The sequence below is a fragment of the Parasteatoda tepidariorum genome, chromosome 7 (assembly GCF_982258835.1).
Source record: "Parasteatoda tepidariorum strain Cologne lab strain chromosome 7, Ptep-v5.0, whole genome shotgun sequence".
NCBI classification, from domain to species: Eukaryota; Metazoa; Arthropoda; class Arachnida; order Araneae; family Theridiidae; genus Parasteatoda; species Parasteatoda tepidariorum.
In genome coordinates this window covers 19470068-19484922 of record NC_141761.1, presented here as the reverse complement: position 1 = coordinate 19484922, position 14855 = coordinate 19470068, and the positions used below count along the sequence as shown (strand labels likewise).

At 30.5% G+C, this 14855-nt stretch overlaps 1 protein-coding gene across 2 annotated transcripts in view; it reads right to left on the bottom strand.

Annotated features, from left to right (window-relative positions):
- LOC107436488 (chondroitin sulfate proteoglycan 4) overlaps positions 1-14855 on the bottom strand; it is a 169270-nt gene that overhangs the window by 31570 nt on the left and 122845 nt on the right. The gene's annotated exons all lie outside the window — the stretch shown is intronic.

Genomic DNA, 14855 nt, shown 5'->3' with positions numbered 1-14855 from the left:
TGCATCAAAAAATGCATGAATTGTTTTAAAGTCATAAATGAGAAAATTTCTAGCCGGGATAGCCTGGTTGGTAGGGGCACTGGGCCCATGTCCAAGTGGTCGTGGGTTCGATCCCTGACGGCCGAAGACTCCCCGTGTAGTAAATGGTGACTAATGCACGTTAAATATGTCGAGTCTCAAAGTCCTCCATGTTCCCATAACAAATCAAAACCTCTGGCGGTACTGAATTGGAGATTGATCGTTCTCTGATTCAGGTCAAAATTACGATCTGTGGATGAATGAATGGATGTATGAATGGGTCCATCCTATAAACGGGTGTGGCGTATGAGTGTGACAGAAGTCGAATTCTTGGCTATAGATGGCGTCATTGGAAAACAAAAGCAATCGCACCCCTTCTGATCGTTCCCATACGTCAACAAACAAACAACAAGAAAATTCCTCAATGAGAAAATACACAAATATATCGTAAGATATAATAACGAAATTCCTTCATTTCACTAAGTTAATAGAATTCATAATAAATGCATCAATATAATAAATGGATTCGTTATTGATGAATGTATCAATCAAGAAAGAAGTGGAAATCGTCAAGTCTGTAATATCACTCAACAGTTGTTGAAAGCAATCTGTTACAAATTCATCTACACTACAATTGACAATTATTAATTTAAAACTAAATCCGGTCAGCTTTATTTACAAGCTGAGTCACTGATTCCCTATACTGACTATCCCGCCTAGTGACTGATTTCCCAATTCATCCGTACGTTTCTCATTTACTCTCTATATTAAGAATCATTCATAGCAGGGATTGTTATTATTGATTTTCAAACTCTCTGAAATGACGTTAGATAAAATTTATTTTCTCTTTTCCCAGACTTAGGAATGGAGAACACAATTTGTCAGTTAGCTTTATATCCAAGTAGATGAAAGTTAATCTGTGCTATAAAAAAAAATAGTGCGTGGAGTCCCTCCACGCGGAAGAAGTTAAACTTCGCAACATGCGACGTTAATTGTAGAAGAATCAGCAGTCGTAGAAGGATCACTAGTTCTATTCAACGACTCTTTTTCCTGCTCCGCTCGCTTCTGTGCTCTGTAATCACGGTAATATTGTGCATTTTTCCCTCGTGGACCTCTTGAACCAGTGGAAGTGCTTGTGGTTGCCTCATCGTCTCGCCCTGGAAAATGTATTTGTATTAATAATGTATGTGAATGCGTCATAATGTAATTTCAAAAGAGAAAACCTAACAATCAATTGATATTCACAAGAGACATACCTTGACATAACCTTAAATCCGTCGCATTGTCAGTGGGATTGTTTTCACTCATTTTTTACAATTGTTATCCACTAAATTTGAAAATAAAAAATACTACCCTATTAAATTATGTGTGTATCAAAACAAACTAAAAAAATATTTATAGAAAAACAATACTTTTATGACTTTTATGCTAGTGAGAACCAAAACAATATGGACATGAATGAGGGAAAACTGGATCCTACCACGCGATTTCTCGGCCCATGAAAATGTAGCGTTAAACGTTTAACGCAACCTTGTTGGTAGTCGCATAAGAAGTATAACTTCAATAAATAAAGATTAACAGAGTAAGAAAAAACGTGTAGTTTTATTAGTGTTTTTTTTATTTTTAGTTTCATTCAGTTGTTTAATAGCTTCAAATATTCAGTGAATTCACAAGTGCTATGAAGAAGGAAATTAGAGAGTAAAACGAAAAGCTTTAATTAAATGCTTAAACCATGAGCTTATACGTCAGCCCTTATTTTATAATTAAATCACACAGCTAAAAGTTTTTTTTAATAATTGCACAAAAAGAGAATTAAATTACCCAGGAATGACGCAATTTTGTTTCTTGTGAGTCTAGCTTTGTAATATAATAAGTTGCAACACACGCATATGAAAGTGAGAAGGGTCCCAACAATAAAGCATCCAAAGATAGAATTTAGGGTAGATGCACGGAAGAATTCCTAAGGGGCTGTTGTGATAAAGAAAAGGTAGGAGAAAAAAAAACCCAGCAAGAAATAAGGGGAGGGGAGTAAAGTCTCTGCTTCAACAACAAGCACGTGAGTACTATAATTCCTGCACTACGATCCAACGACACTTGAGAAGTTTTTAGGAAAATAGCTTAGTGCTAAGCCTATTTTGAAAAAAGATAGTTTTCCAGCTTCCATTTGCCGTTGTGAAGTATTCCGCTGGCCAATGCTGGAGGGCAAAAAGATATTTCTTCTTTTCGATGCCATAAATATATAAATAAGATAAGATTTAGCTCAATAGAAATACGCATGACTTGGTGAAAAATGCATTCTAATGATGGAAATACTGTAAAGTAATACGTTTGAGAAAGAAGAATTTTTTTCACTTTTTTAAAAATTCGTTCGATTTTTTTCTTCTTTTTCTTGATTTGCCTTTCTTTGGAGAATTTTAGTTCAGAAGTAATACAGTATTTAGTTTAAAACCTTTTAATCTACGAATATCTAGCTCCATGACTTCTTTTTACAACTTTTCTTTATTCTATCAGTATACTAGCTGAGTACCCGTTTTTCGTTCGGGGAGGAAAAAAGGTGAGCAATCAATATGTCAGTACTGAATAATACTATGACATCAAAACTGAGAGTCTTGTATCAAGTTAATACAGTGAAAATAATTCCATTTTTTAAATTTATTATTATATTTTGTCCTTCCCGGTGGCTTTACGCTATTAGAGTAAGCAAAACATAATTTTAGAAGTTCATCCCAAAATAAAGTTTAAATGTATTCAAAAACATCTGGAATAATGTTGTTCCTCACAAAATTTAGCAACTTTATACTGTACTTATATCCTCAAGGGGCTATGAAAAACCTATTTTTGCAGCATCTATTACAAAAATGCACATTACTGGTACACCATTTAAACTACACCATTTACCATAATACCAGTTGTGCCTTTTACCAAAATTAAGCATCAAAGCAGTCAATAATAGATTGACGACTTTATACGCTTTTCTTAAACGGATTTGTAACATTTCTTCATTAATTTTGCTTTTAACATAGCTTATTTTTAATTTCAACTAGTAATTATTGCCAACATTATGTAAGCACTATTAGCGTTAATAATAATATGACGTTTTTTTATGTTTTTTCTGAACGATATAGTACCATTTCTCTATTCATTTTGCTTCATAGTACATAGTGTATTTTTTCTCATTTCAATTAGTAAAATTAATTAAGCATCAATGGCGTCCATAATAGTTTGATTTTTTTACATTTCTCTAAAATGAATTAGTACCATTTCTCTATTAATTTTTGACAGCTTATTTTCTTTATTTCAACGTTTTTTTATATAAATTTTATTTTTTGTTTTCACAGCTTATTTTGCATTTATATTACAAAAACTAATTAAGCCTCATTGGAGTCAATAATAGCATTACAATCTTTACGTTTTTCATGCACGAATTAATACTATTTCGCCATTCACTTTGCTTTTCAATACATAAATTATAACAAAACTTTTTTTTTTATTTCAATTGGTCTCTCCACATAAGTTAGAACGTTAATTAACGTGAAGTTAATTATATGCAACCCCCGTGTCGCACAGTGAATTTATTAAAATATAATTATTTCTCGTCTACTTGTTTTACTTACTTAACTTAGATTTATTATTTTTTTAATGTATTTTATTGTAACAGTGATATATTTCTGTTTTGTGTACCTGGTAACTTCGATGTATAATTAGTTTGTTTACAGTCTACATGGCATAGTGCCTGTCTTTGTGTTAAGTAAGAAATATTCCGTTAAAGAATTGAAATCTTTATGAAAGAAATTAGAATGTGTCACTTAAGAGAGCTGATACTTGACGGGTTTGGCTTACTCGAAATAGAATGGAAAGAACAGTTGATAACGTAAACAAATGCCACGTTTCAACAGGGTCGAGATACCTACTCTACGTCACTTGCAGGTATTCCATTACTGTTGATCTTAAATTATTTGGTTTTATAGTTTCCCGTTTGAAAAGCATAACTTTAAACACAATAAACATGTGGCCTCAAAATCTTATTTATGCTAACCATTGAGTTTCTGTGACATAACGAATAAATAATTAAATATTAAAGAACTAGCAAAAAATTCTTTTTTTTTTTTTAATGACAGCTATAAGCTGGTAAATATTACAATAATGTGTATGCAATCTTTAAAATACTTAAAATAAAGAAAATCGTGTGCATTCTCATTTTTATCAAAAGAGAGTTTTAAGTCAAAGAAAAAAAATTCGATTTTCCTGCCGCTCTACAGAGGACTACTATATGAAAATTACTACACTACCTATATGGAAATTTCAAACAAGTTTCAAGATCGGGGGCTAAATTTGATCCTTGCATCAGCTGTCCAAATTTCAGACTGATAGAACGAACGTTTTTGGAGTTAGAAGACAGACGTACAGGCAGACTAACTCTTCATTTTATTATTTTAGATGAAGCTAAATTGGTGTATTTTGTAGGAAATTAATCAAGCTAAATGACGAGTAATTTCGGGTCACATGCATCAAATTTTATTCTATAAAACTCGTTCATACTATTTATTTTGCCCAGTAAAAGTTATTAAGAGTACTTTTCCCTTTTATTAGTAATTGTATTTGAGAAATAAACTGGTTTTTATTATTTTAATGCCAAAATTATTGTGATCATTTCGATAATGCTTCGTCAGATTTCGATAATGCTTTTCTTCCCTTTCCACTTAAATATCATATTAGGTCCCTCAATGAGTTGGTTCTAATGACTTCATTTTTACAAGGATTCAAAAAAATATATCAATGACTGTGATTACGGAACAAAACGTATTCATAAAAAAAAGGCCGAACCTTATAATTCATTGCATAAAAGGATGCAAATAATTAAGTAGAAAAATCAGGACAATTTTCTTACGTACTCAGTAAGCTTTATTATTTCCAAATTTAACGAAATTTAGTTCACAGGGGCTCAAACCAACTAAACATAATTCGGCCGAGTTCCAGGCTGAGAAACAAAAGATGGAGCAACAAGCATTTTTTGTTCCTTAGTTTCAAACTGTGAAAGTTTAAAGTTTTAGTTTAGAGCAGTGTTTCTTAACCTTTTTGATATAATGGACCCCTTTTAAAAATTTTTAAGAAGTCACAGACCACCACCCCGTTAAAAAAAATTTAATTGCAAAAAACATCAATTATTAGAAAACATTTAATTTTATTATTTTAATAGTATACAAAATTTTGAAAATTAAAATTTTTAATGTGAAGGTTGCTGCTGCTTTTCCTTAATTACTAAATTTAATTGGGGGATGGTTTTCGACAAAGCAACGTGTATATCATTTTCAACATTCAATCGATGTTATATTTTTATTGTCACAAGTGTGGAAAATTCATCTTCACAAATATACACTGTAGCAAACCGGAATACAGCTGTCATAGTTCTATTTACAAGCAATGGGTAGGCTTCCAGACGTTTTAAAAATTAGGAGTAGTCAGCGGACCCCCAAAATATAACTCATGGACCCCTTAGGGGTTCATGAACCACAGGTTAAGAAACCCTGGTTTAGAGGGTCGATAATCAATCCTTAATTTTTCTTTATCGAAATTGGAAATAGTGAAATGAAACTAGATCGTTCCTACTTTTTGTTGTTGCTGATATTTCAGCTTGTTTCTGTAAATGACCTAAATTAGGTATTTTTCTATTGCATTGCAAACCGAATTGAAATAAATAAATAAAAATAAATTGCAGTGAAATTTAACCTGCAAGTTTAATTTCACTAAAGATAATATCTGTTATACTAAAAATAATATCTGATATTAAAAAACTTTAGAAGCAAAATTATTAAAGAAAGTGAAAAAAAAAACTACTGAGAAATTTATTAAAAAAAAAACATTTATATTTTTTTCAAACATTTCTTTTCATTACACTGATTATATAAAATTGATCAATTTTCTTTGTTTAAAAAGCGTTTGTTTCACATAAGTTTCCAATCACAAATCAGATGTATACTTACTCTAAAAAATTTTACACATTTCAATTTTAAGATGTTATGGAATTAAAAATAATACTTAAAACAATTCAACAAATGTTACTACATTTACATTAATTTAAACTCATATATTAGAATTTTTTTGTAATTTTGTTAGGCAAGCCTACCCTAAAGATAGAGAGCATCAAGAAGTTAACTGTTTATTTCTTAGATGTTTTTTTGAAAACAAATCTCCCCAAAAAAGGTTATAAAAAAAATTTTCTTCTACATCCTTGTCATCTTTTCAAACTGGAAGTGAAAGAACATTGATTATTTCTTATCTACCTCGTAAGGGAGCAGCGGGGGGAGGGGGTCAAACCATTCAGTTTTTTCTAAATATCCCATGATCTAAAGTGGATCAAACACTCTTCTACGTGTTTCCAATCCGTTTTGAGACTTTTTCGTCCCAGTTTTATTTTCTTAACGGCTCTCAAAAGGGACGTTTTATTCTCTCAGACAATATTTTGGATTACGCTGGAAATTGTCCTTCTTCCCAGTGAACGTTGGCCGCCCTGTGTTTTTGGATAAAATAGAATCTATATAAAACATTTTTTTTAAAAAAAACAATAAACGAAAAGACGTCTTAGAAGTAAATAAATAAGATAGAACTAACTCTTCGTAATCGATTTTTCTTTCAGACAAAATACTTTCAATAAACACATTTCAATCTGTTTGTTTACCAAAAGTTAGAATTATCTGAAATATCATTTAATTTAAATTAAAACTTCATTTTCAATCTGAAGATAGATACAAAATATGAATACTTCTTTGAAGAAAATGATTCATATTTAATGAAATAAGTTTATCGATGAATGGACTGGATTTTAAATACTTATATTTTTGGAATTATTACACAGATTGCAATACAAGACAATCTGTCAATCAATCTGTTTGTTTACCAAGTTAGAATTATCTGAAATACCATTTAACTTAAATTAAAACTTCATTTTCAACCTACAGATAGATACAAAATATGAATACTTCTTTGAAGAAAATGATTCATATTTAATGAAATAAGTTTATCGATGAATGGACTGGATTTTAAATAGTACTTATATTTTTGGAATTATTACACAGATTGCAATACAAGACAATCTGTCAATCAATCTGTTTGTTTACCAAGTTAGAATTATCTGAAATACCATTTAACTTAAATTAAAACTTCATTTTCAACCTACAGATAGATACAAAATATGAATACTTCTTTGAAGAAAATGATTCATATTTAATGACATAAGTTTATCGATGAATGACTGGATTTTAAAAACTTATATTTTTGGAATTATTACACAGATTGCAATACAAGACAATCTGTCAATCAATCTGTTTGTTTACCAGGTTAGAATTATCTGAAATACCATTTAACTTAAATTAAAACTTCATTTTCAACCTACAGATAGATACAAAATATGAATACTTCTTTGAAGAAAATGATTCATATTTAATGACATAAGTTTATCGATGAATGGACTGGATTTTAAATACTTATATTTTTGGAATTATTACACAGATTGCAATACAAGACAATCTGTCAATCAATCTGTTTGTTTACCAAGTTAGAATTATCTGAAATGCCATTTAACTTTAATTAAAACTTTATTTTCAACCTGCAGATAGATACAAAATATGAATACTTCGTTGAAGATAATGATTCAAAATTCATGAAATAAGTTTATCGATGAATGACTGGATTTTAAATACTTATATTTTTGGAATTATTATACGGATTGCAAGTACAAAACGAACATATAGTCTGTTATCAATTTAATTCACACGGTTTGTAGTTTCACACAACCAGTGATTTCTAATGCTGTATTAACATGTTCTTTAAGTTCTTGCAATGTTTTAGCCATCAAGGTTTCAAAGACCGTATCTCTGAAATAAGAGAAATAATTTCTGTGTTAGATCCGGGGATCTTAGTGGCCATGTTATTAGGGATAAATAACTTGTCACAAAAACGCCCAAGGATCTGTAGATGAACTACCTAAACTGAACACATCGCAAGAACCAAAGGAATGAATTTTTTTCAGTGTTAGGAGACGGTAGTAATTTGGTTAACTGGTAAAAACTGTTAATTGCAACGAAAAGAAAAAAACAAGAAAACCTCTCACGATTAGCCCGACTGGAAGGGAATTCGAACCCATGATCTACCATTGGGGATATTTTTCTAATATTGAGGGTATTTTACGTCTACACCGTGGTCGGTGCGAGCCAGGAGCAGATTTAGTATTAACCAGCTACGGCTGAGATTCGAACCTGGGTCACCTCATTGGGAGGCGTACGATCTTTTAGAATTATCGCAGCTCCATCTGAGTGCCATTAGACTAGGGATCGATCCCCAGAAGCGGCTTGCAGTCTACACAGCTTCAGATAGATGGATAATAATTTTCTAGAAAATAAAGGTGGCCTGTGCGCTATGCTGACAACATTGCCCCAATCATAGACCGTTTGTCATAAAATTGTGGAGCCTTAACCTCAAAGACCCTTAGCTCACAACGGACTGTTGCTGGAATGCTTTACTTATGTAAAGCTAGTGATAGTTTCGATATTATTAGTATTTAATTCATTTGTTAAAACTGTTCCATTCATTTCATTCCAATCCATTCATTTGTTAAAACTGTATTTTAAAAAGTTACAAATCAAATGTTTTGGTTTTACCTTAGATGCGAAAAATTAGAACTGAGATTTTTTTAATAAAGTATATTGAAACTGTATGATACAAAAATAACATGTTTAATTGATGATGGAACGATACTTTCTATTATTTTATTTATATCTACTAAAAATGTTATTAGAAATTCTTCGTTTTCGAATAACAATAATAAATCTAATTTTCTAGGTATACGCAATATTTAATTTATCGCTTTTTCGTGCAAACCCACAGAAAAGTTTTCGTTTTTAAATTGTCTAAAAATAAGGCATGGATATTCTTTCACTTTCTGCACTATCTGTCCTTACTGTACTAATAACGTTGGCCCACCAAATATGATGCCCCTGAAAGATTGGCCAACAAATCTGCCCTACTGATACCTGAATGATGAGTGTCAATCGAGGGGGGGGGGGTATTGGAATTTTTTTTAATTATTTTATTAATCCGCTTTGTTAAACTAAAAAAAAAACAAGCATTAAAATAAAATAAAATTTTTATAGGAAAATAAAAACGAATGTTTTAATCTTAATTTTATAACCAAACTGGTAAAAGCATAAAAAAGAAATATTTTAATCAATTTATGTTGATACAACATTATGTCGAAACTTTATAAAAGTAGTTAAAGTTTTATTTGAAGTACGAGGAAAAAACCAAATACTAAATTTTCTTTAATGAAATCAATAAATATTTATTACCTAAGTGTTTATATCTTAGCAATATTCTCAGAAATTTTTCCTACCAATAGAAATAGACTCCATATTTTATTTAAATACTGTTTACGCTAGCTCTCAAAATAAATCGAAACATTGTTTGGCGTAAGCACACATTCACTATTCAACGGGATAAAAAACTCCCACTATTTCATAAAGACTACTTTAACACTGATTTCTGTTACAATAAATTCTTATCTGAGTTGAACAGTTAAATTATAAAACATGTGCGCCTGCGAAAAGCCAGATATGCTTTCGACTCAACTTCCACTTTCGATTGCGCCAAATATTTAATGCCCGGGAAATTAGTTCATAAAATGCACCGAAGTTCGAAGTCGTCTTTGAATTCAACGATGGACCTTTTTTTTATGGCGCCAATGTTGCCCATATCTTTACTCAATACCACATACAGCATCTTTTGCAGAAGACATAAAGATGAAATGGCTTTAGAAGAATTTTTTTTTCTTCTTCTCTTTTTAGAGAGTCGTTTTGATGATGACCCTATCGTTCATTTCAAACCCTTTTCTCTGGGATTTCGTTTACATAGATTATTTTTTTTTTCCTTTACGGTTAAATTACCGTTGAGAGTTCGTATATTTATAGATATACGAAGCGAGGTGTGTTGCTGCATTTTCTTTCTTTCTTTTAAATTTATATTTTACATTTGAATTTATGGTAAAGGATTGAGATTTTGATGTTTGAAGCAGAGAAGCAATTTTTTTATGACCAGAAGGACATTTTTTACAAACATTTGGTTTGGAAGAAACAACAGAAGGACATGAAGGCAAATAAGTAAAAATATTATATTAGGATATACATATATTCAGTTTTAGTTTAAATATTGGAAATAATAGCACAGCACTTCCGACTTCTTGGTTTACACTTGAAAACAATAATGAGCAACAATAATGGAGCGGAGGAAATGGTCCTTTTAATCTTAGTTTTTGTATCTAAAAATACCCGTATTCATGCAAATAAATAGAAGATATGAACTCTAATAAAATAAATAGATGAATCTAATATAACAAATATATGATAGCGAATAAATGAATGATCTCTTCCATTTAACAACTTATCCATTTATATCTCTTCCATAAATATACTTAACAACTCAACCCAGTATTAAAATAAAATATTTGAGATACTTTTTTTTCAAATTGTACTTGTAACGCATCATGGATATTCCGTTTTGCACTTCGAATCAGAATTAGTTAAAAATGTCAGTGTTCTTGATTATTCCATAAAACAACTCACAACACACGAAATGATTTATTTTACAGTTCTATTTACAAAAAAATATAAAATACTAACTTCATCAATGAAACTTGAAACACTAAAAGATATAAAATGGAGTATATTAATGCTCAAAAATAAATAAATATAAACTCAAAGCCATTTTTGTTTCTTCTCCACAAAAAAGATGAAACAATCACAAAAAAAAGCAAAACAAAACCGTTACTATAGCAACTTAATTTAATGAACTAGATCGAAGTTAAAAATTAAGCACACGATAATTCTCAACAATGGATATAGTTAAAATATTTGTGCAGAATAGCACAATACTTTTGTGATGTTCCAACATTCTCTCCTTCAACCTTTATGCAATGCTTGAATACGCCCTCTAGAGGGGAGGATATTTTCAGGTTCTTATTTATTAAGTTTTCGTTTAGTTCAATTAGAATCATTGGCAGAGTAGGGCGCCATTTTTTTCAGCAGCAAAATTTTCCTAAGGAAAAGGCAGAAGAATTTGAAAAGCCGACCCAGAACATTGGTAAATCTTTATGAAACGGAACGCGCCCAACATTTGAAGTGCAATTTCTCAATAATTTTTACCTTTCTATAATCAACAAACTTGCAACTGATAAATTCTGATTTCGTGATCGCATAATACTGTTACAAATATTTGTATTAACGTAAAATAATACATTCTTTTTTTGTCTACAATTCATTATAAATTAAAGTGAAGTAAACATTGCTTACTTCATTTCAATGAATAAATATGATATCAGAACGTGAAGAACTGTAATAGTTATAGAATATTCTTGTTCTTTATAGAATATTCCTGTATCTATATAATTCGGAACAACAATAAAGAATCATCCGAATTACTTGAAATAGTATCATTTTTCTTGATTATTAATAAATTTTTATCGTTTTCTTAGCAAGTATTTTTTTTAAAATTTAGAATGAATAATTTCAACTAGAATTCAGCTATTCTGTTTTCAAGTTACATATTGAAATTCACATCGAGATCTTAGAATTATAAAATTTTGTTGTGTGGTATGAAAGGATAATCTATGTAAACATTATTTGAGAATAAGATTTTCAAATGAACATTTCATTTTGTAATTGTCTGGATTTATAAAATAAAGCATGGTTTTCTACGTCTAATTAAGGGCTTTAAAACTAAAAGTAAAGAAAAAGAAACAATTTGAAAGTTTTTTATTTCAATATGAGGAATTTTTAGAATCGTTTTTTTTTTTTTATCGTAAACATTCTTTATTTTACGTTCTTTAGATTCTAATTTTTTAATAAAAATTGTTGTCAAAAATTTTTTTTTGCAAGATTAAATGGTATAACATTATGCGTCTCTGTATACTTTTTGCATATTTTAATGTTTTAAGTAATTTGATTGAGAAAAGTATGGAATGTAAAGTTTAAATAGATCTTTTATATTAGATCACTAAATTTTGTGAAGCGATTTCGCAAACATTAGGTTTTGACTCTAATACGAAGATGAGATATATGTAAATACACAAAAAAATATGTATTTTTCCAATGTGTTTTGGATGTTCCTTCTCTAAAAAAAAAAAAGAGATTCAGTTTTGTTTTCGCTTGCATAAGAAAGAATATCAATTATTTTTCTTTTTTAAATTTAATAAGCCACAATAAAGAAGGAACGTTACCATGCTACACTGAAGAAATCTCCAGTGCAACTGATGATCGTGTTGTTCTGCTAGCAGTCATTTGTCTCAAATAACAACTCCCCTGTAGGTCGTTGCGTTCCCGAATCGTTTTACATATTCCTTACTTAAGCACTTTTACTTTGTTAACAGCCATTTTAATCCCTTAAGTCAGTGTTTCCCAAACTTATGACTTTTGTGTACCCTTTCTAAATTTTTCGTAATGCTGTGTACCACTAATAAAAAAATGAGTGTATTTTTTACTATAAAAAAAATTGCACAAAAGTTAAAAATCACAACTGGCTGTTGACACCACTAATTATTAACTTCAAACTCCGCAAAAAATAGCAAATAGAAAAATACGCAATCGTAAATTTTCATGGCTAGCTTTGTTTTTAAATAAGTTTGTTTGAAATTTTCGTTTATTGCAAGATATTTCGCATAAGGACGCGTACCCTCGCTAAACTGTTCCCGTACCCCTGGGGGTACGCGTACCACACTTTGGGAAACTCTGCCTTAAGTTAATCTCTCCTGAAAAAGGTATGGGAACCATATTTTCCAGATTGCGGCTACCCCCAACATTTTGGAAATTAGAAATCCGAATCCGTTGGAAAAAAAGCATGTTTATTCAGAAAAAGTACGTTTTTGTGTCTGATTTCGTAACTTAAAATATCACATGTACTGATTAATTAGTATATTTAAGGTCACCCTCTCGAATCATCAACTGTGAGTCCTCGAACGTGAAGATCCGATCTTTAAATCAAAAGTTATTCAGGATAGTCCGTTTTTTATTTTGCGTACTGTACATATCATACTGGTATATACTATGAGTGCGTCCATACGACACATACTTATTTCTATCACATGGAACGCATGGACGGAACTGGATTACCGCTGGGAATTGCGATGGGTGATCATGAGTGCTTACATTGGACATATGAAGTATGTAACAAGAACTTGATGAATGTATGTATTTATCACCTGTATTTGTAATTCGTGGTATTTGTAAAAAAATAATCTTTAGAAACTCGATGAATCGTTTAAGTTAGTCCTGCATATAGTTTCAATTTGCAATTTTACTAAAAAAATAATAATATTGAAATTACATTTAGTTAAAAAAGGAACTTGTTTGGTTAAAATTAACTGTATTTTACTGTTAATTTCACAAAAAGTCATTACCAAAGTGCTTTTGGTGTCCCCATAGAGGAAATTTTATCATATTCCGGTAGTTTTGACCATACTTTTTTTCACTGTGTAACACTGGGGCTGTTTTTAACATCATAAATAAATTAACACCTTCCGCACAAATTACGTAAATATAGGGAGAAAAAAAAATTCAGGCTCTTAGCTTTAAAAGAGCTCTTCAGAGAAGCGGCAATAATAAATCAATTTTAACGTTTATTTATTTCCGTTAATAAAAAAGCAGTCACATTAAGCCGAAAGTGTGTACGCCTTCACAAACTTAGCTACCGTAAAAAAGTATTTTTTCTAAAGGTAAGGAAGGAAGGAAAGTTTAAAAAAAAAAAGGGACAACATCCCTCCCATCTGAGACATGAAGAGCGTCAACTTGCGTGCAATTAGGGTTTATCTGAGGTCGCGTCAACAGTCTAAAGCAACATCTGGCGTGTGTCCCGCGTGCGTCTCGACGACACCCAAGATTCTATTTTGGTACAACACGACACCCAAGGGGTTTGACTACTTAAATGTGCACCAAAGTTACCAGCGTTTTTATTGTCTTTCCTCAAGAAAAGTGAAAAGCAACATAAACTAAAAAATGTTCTTAAATAAGTGAAATATTTTTGAGTATTACCTGGACACATTAGAAATCATGAAAATATTTATTGGGTCGAAATTTTTTTTTTGTGATACCGTAGTTTTAAAAATTATTTTCTTTTCAAAAAAAATTCATGAAATTTGATGCGCTCCCTCAACATTTAGGATAACACTTAAACTATTGTTGTTATAGTTTCATAATTTAGCTATTCACCTAGGACAGTGTTTCCCAAAGTGTGGCACGCGTACCCCCAGGGGTACTGGAACAGTTTAGCGGGGTTATATGCGTTCTTATGCGAAATGTCTTGCAACAAACGAAAATTTCAAGAATTTTTATTTAAAAACAAGCTAGCCAGGAAAATTTACTATTACGTATTTTGCTATTGGTTATTTTTTGCAGAGATAACAGTTAATAATTAGTGGTGTCATCAACCAGTTGTGATTTTTAATTTTTGTGTATTTTTTTTATTGTAAAAAATACATAAATTTTTTTATTAGTGGTACAAAGCGTTACGAAAAATTTAGAAAGGGTACACAAAAGTCATAAGTTTCAGGAACACTGACCTAGAAAAAGAATCTTGTTTGAATTCAAAAACCATATTCATAACAAAATTATTTAAAACAGACATAATATTTCTTAATGATCACAGAAAAATTGAAAGAATTTTATAAATATTATTTATTTTAAAATAAAAAGAAATAAAACTCTATTAAGTAAAAAATTACGAAAACTCTAACTTACAATAATGTAAAAAATTCTATGTTGAAGGAACAACATTTCTTTTTCTTTTTTTAAAAATCCTTT